Source organism: Schistocerca serialis, chromosome 5 (assembly GCF_023864345.2).
Source record: "Schistocerca serialis cubense isolate TAMUIC-IGC-003099 chromosome 5, iqSchSeri2.2, whole genome shotgun sequence".
NCBI lineage: Eukaryota > Metazoa > Arthropoda > Insecta > Orthoptera > Acrididae > Schistocerca > Schistocerca serialis.
Genome location: NC_064642.1, coordinates 359,122,081 through 359,144,207, shown reverse-complemented (window position 1 = coordinate 359,144,207; position 22,127 = coordinate 359,122,081). Strand labels below are relative to the sequence as shown.

Sequence of the window (22,127 nt, the reverse complement as noted above, 5' to 3'; positions counted from 1 at the left end):
GTAATGAGAATGATAATAATTATTATCTCAAAATACATAAAACTGAGACATTTAGATACAGTATGTGCCTTTACAGGACCGAAACACTTGTTTAAATAAAAATAGCAACACTGATGAAACCCAAAAGCGAGAATGAAAAGTAATCCAGGAAATTTTAGGTCCACATTCTACTTGGGAAGGTACACAGAGACTAAGCCCGGTCCACACCCAACGATCTGTCTGCGCAGACATCGGCGCAGATGTCTGTACATGCAAAAGATCGCTGCAAATGTCGTGTGTTCACATGACACAAACCCCAATCTACTACTCGCCCGCCATCTGTCGGTGTAGAAAAGAAATATCAGTGGCAAGCGACTACGCTCCCCGAAAACGTCAAAATTTAATTCAGTTATTTTGAAAAATAGAAATGGAGGAAGTTCTGTTGTGGTCTGTGTTCGCAACTTGTGTTGCAAAAAACATTCAGACCAACCGCAGGAAACAGAGAAAGCGGTCAAAATGATGCAGACAGTGGCTGCTAAAGCGAAAGCAGTTTTGTCACGTAAATTTACTGCGAGAGTTGCAGGGCGAACATGTTTTGTTTTACATAACCTCGTGTTCCATTTCCTCGCACATTGGCACTCCAATTTCATCTTCAATTGTACTCCTGCTTGGTCTTGGCGTTTCTTGATCACTAAGAAAGCCAAGTAGATCAAAATACCATAACGTTGGCTGGTATACTTGATCTACTCCTACACCAGATCTTCTAGATTTCTGAACTTTGGATAACTCTTTTCGGTAAACAGTTCGCTGACAGACTAATTTACTTGACTTGCCTTCATGAACTCATCTTTCAGGAAAGCGTAAATAGCTTCACATGTGTTGGGTATTATTTCACTCAATGCTTGTTTCGATATTGCAGATGAAAATTCCAAATCATTGTAGCTCCTTCCTGTTGCTAGGAATCTTAATGTTACTGCCAGGCGTTCATGAGGAGAAATTTCCCTTCTCATACAAGTATTTTTCTCATAATATGAGGGGTTACATGCTTTAAGAGATAATTATAAGTTTCGACATCCATCCGCAAATAATTTCGCCAGTTCGCAACGAAATTATTTTTTTATTACCGTTTCTCTGTTTGCCGAGGCGCCAACTGCCCGCAATTTTTCAATTAGAGCATTGTATGCTGCTGTCTTTTTGTCTCGGTCACTATATTCTTTACTTTTAATCTTCCACAAACATGGGTGGTTACTGTATATTTCAATGAATTCACTTACAAACTCTCGAGAACACTGACGAGTATCAGCCATTTTAATGCCCTGTGCACACAAATACAAACACTAGACTGAGCAAACAGCTGTTTCGCGCCAGATTTGCGACGATCTCCTGTCCACACGCTCCAACTTGTCTGCGCAGATGTGGTTTGAACCGACAGATTTGAGAGCTTTCGCTCAAACCTCCAACTCCAACTTCCAGGTTTGCACACACCTCAGGTTGGTGCAAATCTTCTGTTCACACGCAACGATCTGTCTGCGCAGATATGATGTGCGCAGACAGATCGTTGCGTGTGGACGGGCCTTAAGAGCAAATAAAGAAATGGAAAGTGTACCAATGTTTACTCACATATGGAGTAAAAACAGAGTATAATTCTGTAGGGTTATTAAAAGGATAGAACCAACCAGACTAACTACATAGGTTGTGAAATTCTACAGCAATCTCAGTAAAGCTTAAGCTCGGTCCACACGCAACGATCTGTCTGCGCAGACATCGGCGCAGATGTCTGTACATGCAAAAAATCGCTGCAAATGTGGTGTGTTCACACGACACAAACCCCAATCTACTACTCGCCCGCCATCTGTCGGTGTAGAAAAGAAATATCAGTGGCAAGCGACTAAGCTCCCCGTAAACGTCAAAAATTTAATTCAGTTATTTTGAAATATAGAAATGGAGGAAGTTCTGTTGTGGTCTGTGTTCGCAACTTGTGTTGCAAAAAACATTCAGACCAACTGCAGGAAGTAGAGAAAGCAGTCAACATGGAGTAGACAGTGGCTGCTAAAGCGAAAGCAGTTTTCACACGTAAATTTACTGCGAGAGTTGCAGGCCGAACCTAACGACTGTCGAAATTATTTGCGGATGAATGTCGAAACTTATAATTATCTCTTAAAGCTTGTAACCCCTCATATTATAAGAAAAAATACTTGTATGAGAAGGGAAATTTCTCCTCAGGAACGGCTGGCGGTAACACTAAGATTCCTAGCAACAGGAAGGAGCTACACGGATTTGGAATTTTCTACTGCAATATCGAAACAAGCGTTGAGTGAAATAATACCCAACACGTGTGAAGCTATTTACGCTGTCCTGAAGGATGAGTTCATGAAGGCAAGTCATGTAAATTAAGTCTGTCAAGTTACAGATAATATTTTTTGGTGTTTTAGACATGTTTGAAACACAGTAGGCCTATATTATTGGCGATGATATACATACATGGCCAATGAGCTATGGTTTACTTTGTTTCTGAGTAAGCATTTTCAGTTCGCTATTGTGTAGAAGCAACCTGTTACAAACTTTTGTTCCAGGATACAAAACTCCTACACCAGATCTTCTAGATTTCTGAACTTTGGATAACTCTTTTCGGTAAACAGTTCGCAACGAATTTTTTTTTATTACTGTTTCTCTGTTTGCCGAGGCGTCAATTGCCCGCAATTTATCAATTACAGCATTGTATGCTGCTGTCTTTTTGTCTCGGTCACTATATTCTTTACTTTTAATCTTCCACAAACATTGGTGGTTTCTATATATTTCAATGAATTCACTTACAAACTCTCGAGAACACTGACGAGTATCAGCCATTTTAATGCCCTGTGCGCACAAATACAAACACTAGACTGAGCAAACAGCTGTTTCGCGCCAGATTTGCGGCGATCTCCTGTCCATACGCTCCAACTTGTATGCGGCGCAGAAGTGGTTTGAACCCACAGATTTGAGAGGTTTCGCTCAAACCTCCAACTCCAACTTCCAGGTTTGCACACACCTCAGGTTGGTGCAAATCTTCTGTTCACACGCAACGATCTGTCTGCGCAGATGTGATGTGCGCAGACATTTGCGCAGACAGATCGTTGCGTGTGGACGGGCCTTTAAACTGAAATGATAAAATGGATTGGATTTGTTAAAGGGGACCTGAAGAAGCAGGGATAACATAACCTGCCAGCGCATAATCATCAGCTGACCTAGCAGAGAAACCCAAGAAGACTCGAGAAACTTGACTTGATGAGCAAATACGAGCCCATTCTTTGAGAATAAAAGTAATATGGGCACAAAAAACCGTAAGAATCTCCGAAAATGACCATTGTTCTACATCATGTGGGCCACTGTGGGCCAAGTGTACAATTATATGGGCAAGTTACATTATACATTTCTTCTTACTTCTGCTGTCACTCCATCAACAAAAGCTGACACACTCAATGTTATTGCCCTTCAGTAGGTGTAGTGGGTATCCATCTGCACTGAAACAATCAAAACAGCAGCAACAGAAATATTTACGACAGACGTAGGAAACACATTGTCGAACAAAGTGGCAGTCTTTCGTTACTCTTCGTATAGGCCGATACTTCAGTGCACTAGACAGATATTTGTCAGATAGTAGCATTTTTTTCGGATCTTTCTTACAGAATCCTGTTTTATGTTCTTATTTCTGGAGGCATCGCATTGAAAGTTATTTTCGGTAAATACAGCATACTTTTCAGACGAAGATGTTAACTGCATAGTTCTGTATGAATGCCATGTTTAGCTATTCTTAGTTTCATAATTGTGAACATTAAATTCTCAAAATATTTGCAAAACTTGCATTTTCCAAGCACAGCTCGACATACTCTATCAAGCTAAATAATATTGTTTCAGGGTTACGCAGTATCCCGTAATATTGTTAAGACATTACAAAATACTTACTGAGTCCTTTTGTTCGGTACCTATCGACAACATGTTTTCCCATTTTCGATGACCATCTCACTATAACTAAACGATGCCACAATAAACAAGCAATAGGCATGGTATTGTGTTCATGGTCGAGACATTCCGATTTTCACGTCGTGTCGCTTGCCAAAATGGGCAACAGAAATTATTTTGCAATCGGACGCAGAAAGAAAATCGTTCGTTATAAATGTCGTCGCTATGGAGATAATCTGTACATAACGTAGATATAAAGTGACGCTGGAGCCAATACTCACCTGTTGGTTCCAGGAATGAAAACAGCATTCTTCAGTGAACATGCAAATTCTAGGGAGCAGAGACATAAAATGCCAGTTTTCATAAATTTACTCTCGCTTAACTAGTATCAATTCGTCAACGATCAACGTAACGTTAACATATTAATGCAAGACGTTCGTTATATCATTCTCATCTTCGGTTTCTGTCAATGATTGGGGATAGTGCATCTTCTGCAGTTTTTTATTTTTGACAATTCGAAGTATATTGCTATCTTTGCGATGTTCGTAGACAGTAAGATGTCAAGTTTCCAGTAGGAGCCACACATAACCCCAATCCTATTAACTATAGTTACTAACTTTCCAGCGTAAAATTCTGTACCAGCCTTGGGACGCTGGGAACCGAACTGGAATTCTATTAAGTACGTTCTTATCTGAAAGAAGCATTATGTATGTTTGTAGTGTTTTGAACTGAATTTTTTTGTTACTGCTTATATGTATTTTCGCGTCTCTGTTGCTTCACACCCGTTACTGTTGTTACGTGTTCTTGTAATCAGCAGTTACAAACATGGCACTCAACTGTGGGGCGAATTAGTGTAACTCCACTTCAGCGAATGCCAAGCATTAATTCTCCATTAGCACATGAATTCGTGCAAGTGTACATTCTCATATTTATATACTTCGAATAGTATGGTTGATATTGATGAACTGTTGCAGTTGAATTATTCGTAATCACATAGAAACTCTTGGCTAATTTTACTATTACACCACACAGTAATGGGCTGAAAAGTTCATAGACGCTGACATAGTATACTACTAGTTTGAAAGCTGATAATAGGCCAACCGCATCGTGTAGATATTTGTTTAGTCGGTAGATGATGACAGTTCTCAGACTAAATCAGTTTCAAACAATTTTTCGTTTATTTTAATGAGTTTATTATAAACTATAGAACTGGCTTGCTAGTGTGTGTTTTTTTCACTTACGATGTAATGGCGTCTCCTTCGTAATTAATTTTGAATAAGTAAAGTTTGGAGAGTCTACCAGTCTGTGTTTACATAATTTATCCCTGTGTAAATAAACACCAGATATTTTTGGTATTTTTCAACGTTTATGAAGAATAGTTGTGTTTTTGAGAGTGCTTTACCGAATTGTGTTTTATTGCGATAAATGTTAGTAAGTTATTACTCCAAATTTATTTAGGCACCAAAACCAGGCGTTATTTTAGTTCATTTGTGTTCATGTCGCACAGCTGTCAATAATGTGGAAGGATATTTGTAAATAAATTTTCTCAGTAATATAACGGCTAACATTTTTCTTCTCAGGAATGCCTATGTTGATGTATCTCCCTCCCAAACTACCACTGCCATACCCTATCTGATGTTTGATTTGACTTATGTTGGAGTTCGTTGTACAAAAACTGCTACATTGAATAAAGATAAAATGTATAAGGCTGCGTTTGTGGAAATTGAGCATGTTTTATTCAGCCTTTGTCAATGAAATGAAAATTACTGAGAATTCAGTTTTTGTAGTATTTCATTTGCTTGATTTAATTTCTGCTATTAAATGTCACCACCCATAGAGAACACTGTCTGTATTTATACTACAATTTCTGTTGAAGTAAAGGAAATCAGTCTGTGAAACAGAAACGTGTGTAAATAACAATACTTTCATTCACTGTTTGTAGACTTACATACCGTAAGACAAATAGTGAGCCCTTTTCTAAATTTTTTCATTACAAATTTCGTGTTACATGAACCATAGGTGCTAAATTTCTTAGTTTCTAGAAACGGGCTAAAAAGTGTGTTTTTGGTTATAAACTAATATTTGTTATTACATTTGGGATAGTGCTATTTATCTTGTGCTGTGTTTGTAAGCTAATACTTTGTATATATTTTTGGCTCCACAGCAACAAGTACTAACCAAGAATCTTATTCAGACACTCCCCCGTATGTTATTCTCAATTCACATACCTAATTGAATGTCCGCATTTCAACTCCTGACTATTATGCAGTTTCTATACAAACATTAGTTTCTATGTGTTCATCCCATGTTTTGAATTCCATACCTGGAAAAGAAAACAAAAATATCTAAATGTTATATTTAGTGTTGTACTTTGCATTGGTCTCACTGTTTGTTTAGTCTATTATACTCCAAATAACAATATGGCCCCATCATCAGACACCATGGATGATAGTGGTTAAGGCATATGACTCAGAATCAGAAGGATGGGGCTGAAACATACCCCCCACCCCTCTTACAGTTCCAATTTGGATTTTCATGGTGTCTGTAAATTAATTTTAGGGAAAATCCTGTGGCCATTCCTTCTAAAAGGACATAACCAGTTCCCTTCCTTATCCTTACTCAACCAAAACCAGTGCACTGTCACTTATAACCTCATGGCCAACAGGATGTTTAAACCCAACACTTTATTTCCAGGCACACACTTTGTTTCATTATTACATGGGTTGAAGCTTAAATTATTATTGTTGTTATTTCTCTTCTGAAATTTGCAGTGTTATATTAAACATAGTTTATTATCTTCATTATTCCACTAGGTTTTGACATTGTATTGCATTGTAGGAAATACACACATTAATTTAAGATAATAACACCTGGCAGCATTGGAGGTGTTTCACAAGGACTGAAATTCTGTTATGAAATATAAGGAAATGGAGTAGTCATGTAACAGACAAGCATTTGGAATTAGCTGGAAATACCAATCTTATGCTGCCGGTGTGGTCTATATAGAAAAATAATTCAGCACCCATTAAGATTCTCCCTGCAGGTAAAACAACTTGAAGATAAAAAAGTTATTAACTGTCAGATGCACTCTGTTGTGTAAATCTGAAATGTACAGTACAGTTGCTAATTAGGTTAGTTTGTATTTAACCAATGAAAACCAAGAGTCATGCTCAACAACTGTCAATTTGAACTGGTGTCTTCCAGCTAGCAGAAAATTTCTTTACTTGTCAAACTGTTGGCTGACTCCAGTGCCTGTTCTTTTGTAAATCTCGTATTTTGTAATGATACTGAATTTTTGGCTTTAATGCAAGAATCACAATAAAGTCTGCCAGAAACACCTGATCAGAAGAGATTAGTCGAAATGAGAATTTGAATGCTGTTCTGTAGATTGCCTGTCACAGTAATGTTACAGCAACAGGAAATAAAGCAATGTATACAGGGATAAATTTCAATCACACTGATAAGAATGATTGATAGAAATCACATAGATTTGTGAAAAGCTCTGTAATATGAGTTCATCAGTTTTTGTTATGTGTGTAGCGCCTAGTTCTGGTATCAAAATTTAGCCTTAATTGTTCATTTTCATGTAGGCTTACCTATAGTTATTTTTTCCAAGCACTATTTGTGAATGAAATGTGGAAGAGTAGAAATGATAATATTGCCAAAAATACCCTCCTCCACCCATTGTGAGGTGGTTTGTGGAGTACAGATGAAGTAATATTCTGTTTTGTTATATTTTGGAGCAAATATTCGTTTACCCATGAACTATTCATTATGCAGAAACAAGCAGTAAGCATGACGTGCACTTTTTCCACAACTAGGTGCATTTAAAATCATCTCAAAGTATGTTTACCCCAGATGGGGTTTGTATTCGTAACTGTGGTACCCCAGATGGGGTTTGTATTAATAACTGTAAAAATTCAAGAACAAAACGTTCATAAATATAAAGTTTATGCCAATAGCCATAGTATACATTTTTTTCTAAGGCAAGAAAATCAATAAAAACATGCATCATTGAAAATTAATCTGTCATACTACACTCCTGGAAATTGAAATAAGAACACCGTGAATTCATTGTCCCAGGAAGGGGAAACTTTATTGACACATTCCTGGGGTCAGATACATCACATGATCACACTGACAGAACCATAGGGACATAGACACAGGCAACAGAGCATGCACAATGTCGGCACTAGTACAGTGTATATCCACCTTTCGCAGCAATGCAGGCTGCTATTCTCCCATGGAGACGATCGTAGAGATGCTGGATGTAGTCCTGTGGAACGGCTTGCCATGCCATTTCCACCTGGCGCCTCAGTTGGACCAGCGTTCGTGCTGGACGTGCAGACCGCATGAGACGACGCTTCATCCAGTCCCAAAAATGCTCAATGGGGGACAGATCCGGAGATCTTGCTGGCCAGGGTAGTTGACTTACACCTTCTAGAGCACGTTGGGTGGCACGGGATACATGCGGACGTGCATTGTCCTGTTGGAACAGCAAGTTCCCTTGCCGGTCTAGGAATGGTAGAACGATGGGTTCGATGACGGTTTGGATGTACCGTGCACTACTCAGTGTCCCCTCGACGATCACCAGTGGTGTACGGCCAGTGTAGGAGATCGCTCCCCACACCATGATGCCGGGTGTTGGCCCTGTGTGCCTCGGTCGTATGCAGTCCTGATTGTGGCGCTCACCTGCACGGCGCCAAACACGCATACGACCATCATTGGCACCAAGGCAGAAGCGACTCTCATCGCTGAAGACGACACGTCTCCATTCGTCCCTCCATTCACGCCTGTCGCGACACCACTGGAGGCGGGCTGCACGATGTTGGGGCGTGAGCGGAAGACGGCCTAACGGTGTGCGGGACCATAGCCCAGCTTCATGGAGACGGTTGCGAATGGTCCTCGCCGATACCCCAGGAGCAACAGTGTCCCTAATTTGCTGGGAAGTGGCGGTGCGGTCCCCTTCGGCACTGCGTAGGATCCTACGGTCTTGGCGTGCATCCATGCGTCGCTGCGGTCCGGTCCCAGGTCGACGGGCACGTGCACCTTCCGCCGACCACTGGCGACAACATCGATGTACTGTGGAGACCTCACGCCCACGTGTTGAGCAATTCGGCGGTACGTCCACCCGGCCTCCCGCATGCCCACTATACGCCCTCGCTCAAAGTCCGTCAACTGCAAATGCGGTTCACGTCCACGCTGTCGCGGCATGCTACCAGTGTTAAAGACTGCGATGGAGCTCCGTATGCCTCGGCAAACTGGCTGACACTGACGGCGGCGGTGCACAAATGCTGCGCAGCTAGCGCCATTCGACGGCCAACACCGCGGTTCCTGGTGTGTCCGCTGTGCCGTGCGTGTGATCATTGCTTGTACAGCCCTCTCGCAGTGTCCAGAGCAAGTATGGTGGGTCTGACACACCGGTGTCAATGTGTTCTTTTTGCCATTTCCAGGAGTGTATTTCAGTTGATGTTTGAAGGATCCAGTGAATCACAAATTGCAGTTTGTGATTCCTTTGTACTGTTCCCCTAAATCTTACCCTTTATAGACAAGTGGAACTTGGAAAGAAATGGGCAGATCTGTATTGCAAGCAGAATGCACTAGGATTTCAGTCACATTTAGCAATTTATTTCCTGCTCCACAGCTGACTTATGTGGTATGCACACCTGACTTAAGTGGTACCTAATGACAGATGCAATCTCCATCGGACAATGTGGTAGCAAAATCCTTGTCCTTCTTCCAGTTCCTGCATGATGTGCAACCTTCCTAGTTTCCTGATAAGAAACGCCACTGTAACTGCTTGTACTTTTTTTTTTCTTCTTCTCCTGCCTTGTTTCAGGAGAAAGCTTTGTTTGATCTTACAGTGAATGTGTTTAACAGAATGATTATGAGTGATAGATAACTTCATTGTTACACAAACAATATTGGAAATTTTGTTAGAAATTGCATCTGTTGCACAAAAGGTACAAAGCAAAGCATAAAACATGGGTAGACAGTCTTAGCTACCAGAATGACAGTTCTTGAAACTTCCACTAACCACCAAAAAACCACTGTCATCAGAGCTCTGTCAAGACACCTTTTTTTTGCCATTTGTGAAGGATACCTATCACACAAAAATAAGTATCTGGACACTTCTAACATAGTGCCTTAACCATAGTTGCCAAAGAAAAGGGGGGGGGGGGAGCAGAGAGAGAGAGAGAGAGTTGAATTTTGTCTTCAAATATTCCTTTACAAAGAATCAACAAGTGTTACCACTATTTGTCATATCCCCATAATGATAGGCGACATAATAATCATTGCTAGTGATGTGAAAAGCAACTGAAATCACTATAGCTCAACAGATTTTATGCCGAATTTGGTTGTGGTTAGCTTCACTCTTCACCGTAATTTACTGTATAACCACTTAGCAGTGAACATTGTCAACAAATCAGAATGAAATGCAAGCCACATCCAGTTACAAAAATGAAGCAGGCTGCGTCCACAGAGTTACCACTCTGTGTGTCACCTCCATTTAAAGCAAAAGTCTAAAATACAGGGTGTTTGAAAAAGAATAACTTGATTTAAAAACTCTGTATTTTTTTTTTTTTTTTTTTTTTTTTTTTTTTTTTTTTGTGAAAACGAATTACAAACATCGGATGAATTGCAAAATAGTCACAAAATCTTAAAGTTTTACTATGCTATTGCAAATGATCTGTGTGTCTACCAGTGGCAGCACGTTCAACATCTAGACAAGAGCTAAATTCATCATCAACTTTACACAATGTATCTGCTTTTACAGAAGTTATGGCAGCTGTTATTCTGTTCTTCACTTCTTCTATGTGATGAGGGAAAGGGGGCATGAATACACTTTCCTTCACATATCCCCACAAGAAAAAATCACACGGGTCATGTCTGGTGATCTTGGAGGCCAGTGCTGAACATGGTGCACTGGACCCAAGACACTGTCCTGCATTCTTGGTCTCCCATTTACCTTATCGCACAGAAGAAGTGAAGAACAGAATAACAGGCACCATAACTTCTGTAGAAGCAGATATATTGTGTAAAGTTTATGATGAATCTAGTTATGGTCTAGATGTTTTTCATGCTGCTGCTCATTGACACATTGAGAATTTGTAATAGCATAGCTAAAACATGTTTTTACCAGTAAATATGTAGTCTTAAAATCGGGTCATTCATTTTGAATCGCACTCTATATTCTTCATTCAAAAATAATAATCTACTGGGAACATAATGACCTTTCCAATGGAAATCAGTGTTGATTCCAGATACATTTATCACATAGATCCCAACCTAAACTCTTAATACACAATAATTTAATCATCATAAATACAGAGAAGAGTGGTTTCTGTGTTTCTTGACTTTCAATAAGTATTTGATTCAATAGCATACTGCTCTGACACACACACTAAAGAAATTGAATGTTATAGAGTATCGTGACAGGATTGCAATGGGATTGATTATTTCTTGATAAGCAGAACATAGCATATTATCCTTAGTGGAGAGTTGTCTAGTGACACAAAAGCATTTAAGATCTGCTGCCAGAAAAGTAATTGAAATGTACCTCAGAGCAGTGTGATAGGGTTATTCTTATCCTGTTATACATAAATTACTTGGCACATTGTATTAGTTCAACTATTGGGCTTTCAAAAATGATTCATCCATAAAGAAGTTGCCAAAAAATATAAATTTTGTTAACATATACTTACCTGAGGATAAAATGTCTATCTTTTGCAAGGACTGGGTACTAGCTCTTAAAGTAGATGAAGTAATCCTTTTACATTGCAATGCATAAGAAAATGTAAGTTAATGCAGGGAAACACAGTCCTATAATGTTTGAATATAGTATTTATAGTGTCTGCTTGATACAGTCAAGTTGATTAAATAACCAGGCATAATCGTTCAAAGCAATATAAAATGGGACAAGCATGTGAGGACAGTAATAGAAAAAGCAAAAACAAATGGTCAACTTTGGTTTATTGGGAGAGTTTTAGGGATGTGTGGCTCATCTACAAAGGAGACCACACATAGAACACTTGTGCAACCTGTTGTTGAGTATTGCTCAAGTGTTTGGGATCCCCAGCAGGTAGGATTGAAGGAAGAGATTGAAGCAATACAGAAACATGCTGCTAGATCTGTTACCAGTAGGTTTGATCAACAGCCAAGTGTTGTGGAGACACTTTGTGATCTCAAATGGGAATTCCTTGAGGGAAGATGGGATCATTTTCACAAAACACTGTTAAGAAAGTTTAAAGAACAGTTGTTTACAGGTAACTGCAGAACGATTCTACATACATTTTGTGTAAGGACCACGAAGACAAGAAAAGAGAAATTAGGGCTCATACTGCCACATATAGACAGTTGTTTTTCCCTTGCCACAATTGTGAATAATTGGAAAGGAAATGCCTACTAGTGGTATTTGGTACCCTCTGCCACACACAGTATAATGGCTTTTGGAGAATGTATGTTGATGTAGGTACAATTAATGGCTATACGTAGAAAAACTCAAGTCATATGGGTACCAGTAAGCAACAATGAAGTGGTATAATCATGTAGATTAAGTTGTAACAAAATGATTCACGGGATTTCATTCACTGCAGAATATTAATAAACTCTCTTAAGGGAGGAATTGTGGAAAAATGCTACATCCTGCTACTTATCTGCTTGTAGAGAACATGCAGTAAAAATTAGAATACTAGCAGCACACTCAGAGGTATATAAGTAATCATTCTGTCTGTAAATGAATGGGAAGAAATATATGGCCCAAAGAATATTTAAGAATATCTTCTGCTATTTGCTTTATAAGGATATGCAAAGTACAGATGTAGTTGCAATGTACAGATTCTGTCATTACACACTGAGCAAATCTTTGTCATACATGGAGCAATATGTAAACATGATTATGTAAAATCATAGATTTATTCACATATAACATTCACTGTTCCAAGTTCTTGTCCAAAGTAATGAGGACAACTAATCAACTCATTTGTTTTTTTGCAGCCATACACGGCTCGGCGTATTCTGTTTTCGGCAGTGAATAATTTTGTAGAAAGTATTTCTGTTAACAGAAATTCCACCGATTATGCTGTCAAAGTGGAATGTTGCTGTGAGCAATAGCTCTGTCTGTTGTGTCTCCTTTCTCCTTCAGTCAGTGCATTACTAGTTTCACGTTGCCAAAAGGTGAAACAGCTGGTTGTTTCTCACATAGTCTGTTGCTCTTATGTACACCGTAAGAAAATGATAATGATAAAAATGAAAACTACTGATGGCGTCATAGTTCCATCATGAAGAGGAGAGAACTGCAGTAGTAAAGGTCTTTCATCCCCTCTCCAATGGTTAAAAGTTGTTAATAGAATACAAATCTATTTTTAAATATAAATTATTACTTCTGATTTATCTTCCCCATCTTTGCCACAGGAACTCTTAACTGAACAATACTACATATTTATGCACTCTTAACTAATAAATGTAAATCTACAATTATGTTTAATATATAAAATCATATGAAACACGCAATAAACAGCCAGTATGTAACATTATAAATTCAAATAAAATGGTATTTTGTGAACAAGTTGACACATTCCACATCATAAGAAGAAATGGTAAACATGATTTGTAGAATATACATGAATTCAGTAACAGAATTAAAGGAATAAGTTGTCTTATCAGTGAAGTGCTGGCAACTAAAATTTTTTGTTGTAGGCCATTTCATTTTCATTGTCAGCGACCTTGAACACCCTTTGAGGCACTGAAATCGGTTACACCATTTTGGAATGATACTTTTGTTGTGAAAACTGAGTCTAAAACTCAACACAGTTCTTGTGAAATGTATAAAGGTTGCAAGATTATTGAGTCATAACCCATTATACAAAGAATATGCAAATGTGCAGAAAATTTGTGTGTATAAGTGCTACACTGCTATTTAAAGAGTTTCGTGGAGTGTGTGTGCGTTAAATGAGACATGTTTTAAAGTGTGTGAAAGGAAGAATGTGGAATACATCATCATTACATCAGTTTTGATTTACTCATATTTCCAAATGACATCAAGATCATGTTCATTATTTAAAGTACATCCTGTTGGCAACTAATACATATTATCTAAATGCTTAAGATTCTGCATATCCAAATCCCTATTGGCACTTTACTTATTATCACATTAAAACATTTTATTGTTGATATTGTTATTGAAATCAGTGACTCATTAAAACTGGGGGAATGACAACATGTACTTGGGGAAGTGGACAGTAACAAACTGTGAACCCCTCTCGCAGAGCCAAACCTTGGACCCACACTTACTGAGCATTATTTCATTAATGATAAGTTAGTTATTACTGTACACTACTGATTCAGTTCGCTGTTGGTATATTTGTGTAATAATGTTAAGTTTTGACTCATTCCACACCCTTGAATCAGTCAATGGAGTACAGTGTCTAAATTATATATGTGCTCATACACAAGAGTTATCCACAAAGAAAGTGGTACCTATGTACAGGAAGAGAATACACACCATTTGCTACAGACTATCATTTACTTACAACAGTCATGTTGAATATTTAGGTCTTGATGTTCCTCAACATTTGTTCGAGTAACATCCCTCTTGAATGAGATTTTCACTCTGCAGCGGAGTGTGCGCTGATATGAAACTTCCTGGCATCCCTCTTACTGTGTAGTCATCTGATGATTCAGCCAAACCATGATTGGAATGTCATACATTGATCTGTTTGGTACTTCACCAATTTTGATTCAGTATGAGGAAAAGACTCAGAAATGCCCGATATTTGGTAAAGCACATGATAATGAACATAAGATCAAAGAAACTGAACCTGTCAGTGCAGATGACATGCAATGGATCACATGGAAAATAAAGGGAGAAAAACAGTGAGGAAATTCTGGAGCCAGAATATCAACTGAATTTATTGGCATCATTCACAAAATAATTAGCATGTTTTTTGCCCTAAGCCATTGACAGGTGTCTTAGGAAATACCACATTCAGTACAAAGATCATCAACCATGAGAGGATGCAGGTGATAAAGAATAATAGGCTTGTGGTAACTGTGAATCTGATGTTCTTCTGGAAGATGGCATACCCTTGCATGATAAACTGGGAACAGGAGATGGCATATCCTTACATGATGACCTGGAAACAAGATTCATGTGATCAGACAACTCATCTTCATTGTTCAATGGTTCAGAAACTATATTCTCCTACCCACTAGAATTCTAATGGTGAAAAAGTTAGTTCAGTAGTGGAATATACATGGGATGTGTGCTGCAGAGCTCTGTTTGAAAAACCTTGGCTTGATCATTGTGCTACATACAACACATTCGAGACTCTCCCAGCACTTTGTTGTGCATTGTGGTGCCACAAAATCATCTCTACACTACTTAAAGTAACAGACAAACCTATGATTTCCACATTTTTTGACACCTATCACCTTGTCATATACTAATAAATTCATTGGCATTCATGCTATTGCGATAGGTATAATTGGCATCAGCATGTGTTCTTTCAGTGAGCCTCACTGTTCCCATGATACTAATCATCAGCTGATATGCTATCACAATCTGTTATTTGTCAAAATAGCTTAAAGCAGCAGCATTTCTAATTTTCTATGCATGAAGTTGACTTGATAATTTATTTCTATCTTCGTCACATGTTTATGTTCCTTCAATACAATGTCATTCACTGTGTGTGTGTGTGTGTGTGTGTTTGCTGTGCATAGGCACTGATTATGCTTGGTGGTTTTGTGGTTAATTGACAATATGTGGATCCAAATGCCTGGCATTCAGTTCTTAGTCAGAGTATATTTACCTGTCATTATCACTTCTTTCATCTCTGGCAATGTTTATTAATGTGAAACGTGCTGACTTTCATCATGATTTGGAGTCCTCATTAAAATGTAGTTGCTTCTATAACTGGTTGGGTAAGTCAGTTGAAAGGCCAGATGAAGGCAAGAGCTTACCACATCCTATGGGAATGTGTTTAGTAAAATACTTGTAGTGATACATCCTATTCCTTGAATGAGAGGTATCATGTCCTTAAATACATATATCAGAGAAAAGATGTTTGTGACAGAGTAGTGACTGCGCGGCTGCTACAGTCGCAGGTTCGAATCCTGCCTTGGGCATGGATGTGTGTGATGTCCTTATGTTTAGGTTAGTTAGGTTTAAGTAGTTCTAAGTTCTAAGAGACTGATGACCTCAGTTGTTAAGTCCCATAGTGCTCAGAGCCATTTGAACCATTTTTGACAGAGTAGTCAATAAGTGGTGAGCATTCCACTGTTGGGAAGTGCTTTAAATTGTAGGTGCTGATACCAGAGATAACAATCCAGTGACTGTACGGAAGTGGATATCAGTCAGACGACCCTATCTGCTGAGTTGGAGGTAGGGTCCTATGGAGTGGGTGGTGCAGAGAAAAGAGGCTCATGAAATCTAAGAACGCAAAATGTCAGACATAATGAATGTACTTTAATTGTTAATTATCAAGTTGAATATCAGATCTGTTAAGTACAAGATGGTGGCTGTCATCATTTATCATGTATTGAATTGTAATTTTGAATATAATATAAGAAGGTGAATTGAATCTCACTTTTTATTTATGTGGTGGAGTGAATGAGAACAAGAAGTTAATTATCGGTAGTTTTATCTACAGACTGTAAGCAGGCGAAGTCTTAGCCAACTTGGAGACGAAGGCACATGGAGTCAGGGTACAGACTAGCTGGACTGTGATTAATAATACTTAATGACACCGAATATTCAATAAGCAACATTCATTTTATAAAAAAGGTGTGTTCATGTGGCAACTTATTTGAGTGTTTGGTGCATGGGGTGAAGTACAACAAACTACCACACAGCCCAAGATGACCTGAAACACTTCACACTTTGGTGTTGAAACCAACCTTCATATTCAACAGCCTCCTCCTCCTCCCCTTCCTTCATGGATTAGGTGATTTCACTTTTTCCGATGTATAAGGTCCAGCCATTTCATCCATGATCTTCCCCTCTGTCTTGTCCCTGTAGGTTTGCAGACAAGAATTTGTTTTGGAAGTCTATTTTAACACTTCGTACCTACATGTCCCTGCCATCTGTTACTGCTAGGATTTATTTTCTTGTGCACTGAATCAACTTTTAATTTATTCCTAATGTCTTCATGTCTGAAGCAATCTTCTCTAGTTCCCCCTTTAACACTGTGAAGAAATGTTTCCACAGCCTAGATCCTGCTCATTTCTGTTTGCATGGGAACCCGGGTTTGAGATCCATGACCTCGTAAAACTTCATTTGTGTCACTTTTGTAGAATTTTTGTACCATATTACTAATTCTTTCCAGATTGCATTGAATTTTAGGATCTTGCTATCAACTTCATTGTCAGAATTTCATCATGTGTCACAGCTGAGACCGTGAAAGTGGGTTATGTGTTCCAATATTACATTATTGATTACAAATTTTGATCTTAAAAGTGGATGTTCCATTGAATTCTGTAACCTTTGTTTTTGTTAGTGGAGATGTTTATGTTATATTTAGAAGCCAGTGAACTGAGATGATAAAAAGATCTGTAAAGTTTATCTTCTGTTTACTGAATTATTAATTCATCATCTGCCTACAGTAGAATATTAAGATATTTCTCTCTGTCAACCTAATGCAGTAGGTGATGCCTTGTTCCCAACAAGGCCTTTTATGTAGATGCTGGAAAGAGTTGGAGTCTGCCTAACTCCCTGTGTTGTTGTTAACTGATAAGTCAAGTTATCTCTACCTTTGGTTATAATTATTGCCTCTTTGTAATGAATGTTTACAGGGTTAATTAAATGTGTTGGGAAACCTCTTGTTTTCTTAATCCACCACACTAGTCATCTGTTGGCTTTGTCAAATGCATTTTTAATCTACAAAAGCTATGTGCATCTCAAAGTTAAATTCTTTCCTTTTTCTGTCTGCTGTTTTATAGTAAAAATGGCATCAATATAGGATTGTTCTTTTCTAAAACCCATTTTTTCTTCTAATAAAATAGTATCTGAGACAGGGCACAGTCTATTACTTAAGATAGTACTATAGTTTTTATAGCCTGTGTTAACTAGGCAAATTACTTTATAGTTGTTTGGGTCACTTCTGTTGCCTTTCTTAAATGTGGAGAAAATTTTAGGCAGATTCCACTCTTCAGATACTTTACCCCTAGTCCAACATATGGTTATGAGTTGTAGAGTTAATTTTACCTGCTTAATTGTGAGGATGGACTTAGTTTGTATTTTCTGAAATGTATGAAGTTCTGCTCACCAGGCTACGTTTTCAGATGTGTACATTGTAACATTACAGAGTGTGTTATACTTCATACAGCTGATTACAGTAATGGGGCTAACCAATAGTCCTTTTGATCCTGAATAGTTTTCTTGATATTATTATTACAATAGTGCATTTTGTAAGCTACTTTCAGTGTTCATATTATTTTAGAGACATATACTTTATAGTTTTTAGAAGAGTACAGCTCTCAGTCTGAAATGGGACGTACTGTATATTTTGATTGGTAGTGAAACTTAATATGTTCCATGGTAACTGGCTCACTCATATTTTGAGAAACTGCTTACCTTGATATTGTAAGGACAATAATAAAGATAGGAAAGTTTGTCTGAGGATTGTAACAACAATATAATAGTCCATGCAACATGTTCCAATTCTTTGAATGTTTGAAACACACAAATAAAATGCGGTAAGATACTCAATACAGGAAACATAATTTAGGAAGTAAGTGGAGACTGAAGGAGGAAAAATGTTATAGAATCTTCTGCTGATTGAGAAGTGACACGAAAATTAAGATATTGGTTTGATGAGATGGAATAGCTACAGCAGAAAGTTCAAATAGAGAAATATTTCAGTTTAAGTGAAGGACTACAAATATCTTAGAATCTAAAATATCATATACATTACATGATAAATTAAAGACACATTTATCAGTTTTAAAGAAATCTGAACAAATAAGGCAATATATAAAATGTTTGCTCCAAGTCACATGATTTATTTAAGAGAAGGAAAATAGATTAAATAAGTATATTTTGCAGATTGGCAAAGATATGTAACAAATGTACTCTGATCTCATACAACACTATACTTCATGATGATGATTTTATAGCCTGTATTGGTCTGAATGCTTAACCTACTTAGTGGGTGAGGATAGAGCAGCTACACAATAAATGTTGGAATGCAATACTGTATGTACATATTTTTGTTATATTTTTGTTGACAGGTGAAAATCATTTAACTGCATTTGGTGGGAGTATTAGTGCTGAGGCGAAATAAGGTAATGACCATTGGTATTACAATATTTATTTTTAATAAAAATTTAAGCAAAGCTGAAAAGATGATTTGATATTACAAAAGTTTGTTAAGTTCCAGTTAACCACAGTTCATAGAATATTTATGTTGTAGTTACTCATATGGCTTAACTCAGAACTCCAGCTAGCAAGACTACAGTACAGGTATTTGATGAAGACTGTGCAACATTTCTGTTACTTCTTTCTTATATTTAACACATGGATCACAAAAATAATACAAGAGAGATTAGAGTGATAGTGATGCAGTCTATTGTAATTCACATGAATGAGATAGGGGAGACGTGACTACTAATTATAAAATGTACCATTTGTCGTGCACTGTACAATGCCTTGTGTTAAATGGACTCATGTTTGCCCCATAAACACAACACAGGAACAGTTAATGCATGAAATCATGCAGAACAAAATTTAAACTATTTGTAGACAGATAGTGCACAAAACCTCCACTTTAATCTTCAACTCTGTGAATATGCAGAAGGGATCCGATAACAGAAAGAAAATAATGTCAGATTTAAATTCCATTAATGCCGATCATGTGCATATTCTAAAAGAGAGTGATAGTTTCTATTAAAGAGAGAGCTTACCAAAGGTCTTCCTATATATGATGTATCATGACAAGTACCTCATACTGCTGTTGGTTGTCTTTTAATTTGCTGAAGTGAAAGAGACATCTTTACACTTCTGAGCTTGCCCTGAGACTTCAAATTTCATCATCATGGATTTCACATAGCACACTTGATTAAGCGGGAGAATTTGATATACATACAATTTCCAAAGATGGCATATGCTGACAGGTGTGAATACTATTGAACTATCAGTTTAGTAAGCCATAGTCACAAAATACTGACACAAATTATTTACCGAAAAATCAGAAAACTGGTATAAGCCAACACAAGAGAAGACCATTTTGTGTTCCAGAGAATGTGAAAACACAAGAGGCATTAGTAACCCTGTGACATACATAATATGCTGAAGAAAGACAGACCTACATTTATAGATTTAGAGGAAGCTTTTGACAGTGTTGACTTGACTACTCTTTTTGGAATATTAAAGCTGACAGAGAGAAAATATAGGGAGTGAAAGGTGATTACTGCTTTCGTCCAGTCTGATGGAACCTGTCCCGACTCCCACGCCATTTCAGTTATCCTGTGTAGCCTTCTCAGGTATTGTTGAAAGGAAAGTGCGAGTATTAGTTGAGGACAAATTGGACGAAAATCAGTGTGGGTTTAGGCCTCTTAGAGGTTGTCAGGATCAGATCTTTAGCTTATGGCAAATAATGGAGAAGTGTTACGAGTGGAACAGGGAATTGTATCTATGCTTTATAGATCTAGAAAAGGCATATGACCGGGTTCCTAGGAGGAAGTTATTGTCTGTCCTACGAGATTATGGAACAAGACGCGAACTTTTGCTTTGCTGTCTTTAAATGACAGACAGGCAGCAGTTAGAGTTAACGGTAAATTGAGTTCATGGTTCAGAGTAGTTTCAGGGGTAAGACAAGGCTGCAACCTGTCTCTACTGTTGTTCATATTATTTATGGATCATATATTGAAAACAATAGACTGGCTGGGTGAGATTAAAATATGTGAAAACAAAATAAGCAGTCTCGCATATGCGGATGACGTAGTAGTGATGGCAGATTGGATTGAAAGTTTGCAAAGTAATATTTCAGAGCTAGATCAGAATGTAAGGACTGTGGCATGAAGATTAGCATCTCCAAAACAAAAGTAATGTCAGTGGGAAAGAGAGATAAACAGATTGAGTGCCAGATAGGAGGAACAAAGTTAGAACAGGCGGGCGGTTTCAAGTATTTAGGATGCATATTCTCACAGGATAGCAACATAGTGAAAGAACTGGAAGCGAGGTGTAGCAAAGCTAATGCAGTGAGCGCTCAGCTACGATCTACTCTCTTCTGCAAGAAGGAAGTCAGTACCAAGACTTAAGTTATCTGTGCACCATTCAATCTTTCGACCAACTTTGTTGTATGGGAGCGAAAGCTGGGTGGATTCAGGTTACCTTATCAATAAGGTTGAGGTTACAGATATGAAAGTAGCTAGAATGATTGCAGGTACTAGTAGATGGGAACAATGGCAGGAGGGTGTCCACAATGAGGGAATCAAAGAAAAACTGGGAATGAACTCTATAGATGTAGCAGTCAGGGCGAACAGGCTTAGATGGTGGGGTCATGTTACACGCATGGGAGAAGCAAGGTTACCCAAGAGACTCATGGGTTCAGCAGTAGAGGGTAGGAGGAGTCGGGGTAGACCAAGGAGAAGGTACCTGGATTCGGTTAAGAATGATTTTGAAGTAATAGGCTTAACATCTGAAGAAATCCTATACTATTTATGTATTTTTCGACAAAAAGGTGTACAATCTATAGTTTTTATTCCTCACTGAGGACTCGCTTATAAGACACAGGCCACGTTCTCTGAGTAGACAAGGGTAATGAGGCATCCTTTTCGAGAGAACCCACCGAATTTTTGTCTTAATAAATTTGGTGAAACGAGTCTCGGCTTGGTTGTTCTAATATACGCAGTCAGTTTCATTTTATATTTGATTTGTATTGGAATAAAGTGTTAAGGACGACTTGTTTTCCTTACTGGCAATTTCTAAGGACTATTTCATCCTCTATATAGGCAGGACTAGTTGAGTGTGGCTCATGACGTAAAGCCATTGCTTGAGTTGCATCAGTTCATTATTCCTGATGTTCTTCCATATCTTCGAACATTGCTACTAAGCACTATAGATGGAATAGGAAAATCATTTTGTTGTAATTTGCATAACACTCGCTAGTTTTCTCTCGTCTTCTTAGAGAATGGCATCTCGGCCGTTTTTAGCAACATCGTACCCAAGCCTCTCGATCCTTGTACAAATCTTCTTTCAAAATTTTTCATTA

At 38.1% G+C, this 22,127-nt stretch overlaps 1 protein-coding gene across 2 annotated transcripts in view; it reads left to right on the top strand.

Annotated features, from left to right (window-relative positions):
• Window positions 1–4,223: 4,223 nt before the first annotated feature.
• Window positions 4,224–22,127, top strand: part of LOC126481383 (guanylate kinase) — a 45,254-nt gene continuing 27,350 nt past the window's right edge. The window contains exons 1-2 of one of the 2 annotated variants that reach the window (XM_050105097.1): window positions 4,224–4,597; window positions 19,147–19,200. The gene's annotated coding sequence lies outside the window, so the exon portion shown is untranslated. The remainder of the gene's footprint in view (window positions 4,598–19,146; window positions 19,201–22,127) is intronic. The other variant, XM_050105098.1, reaches the window with a different exon arrangement.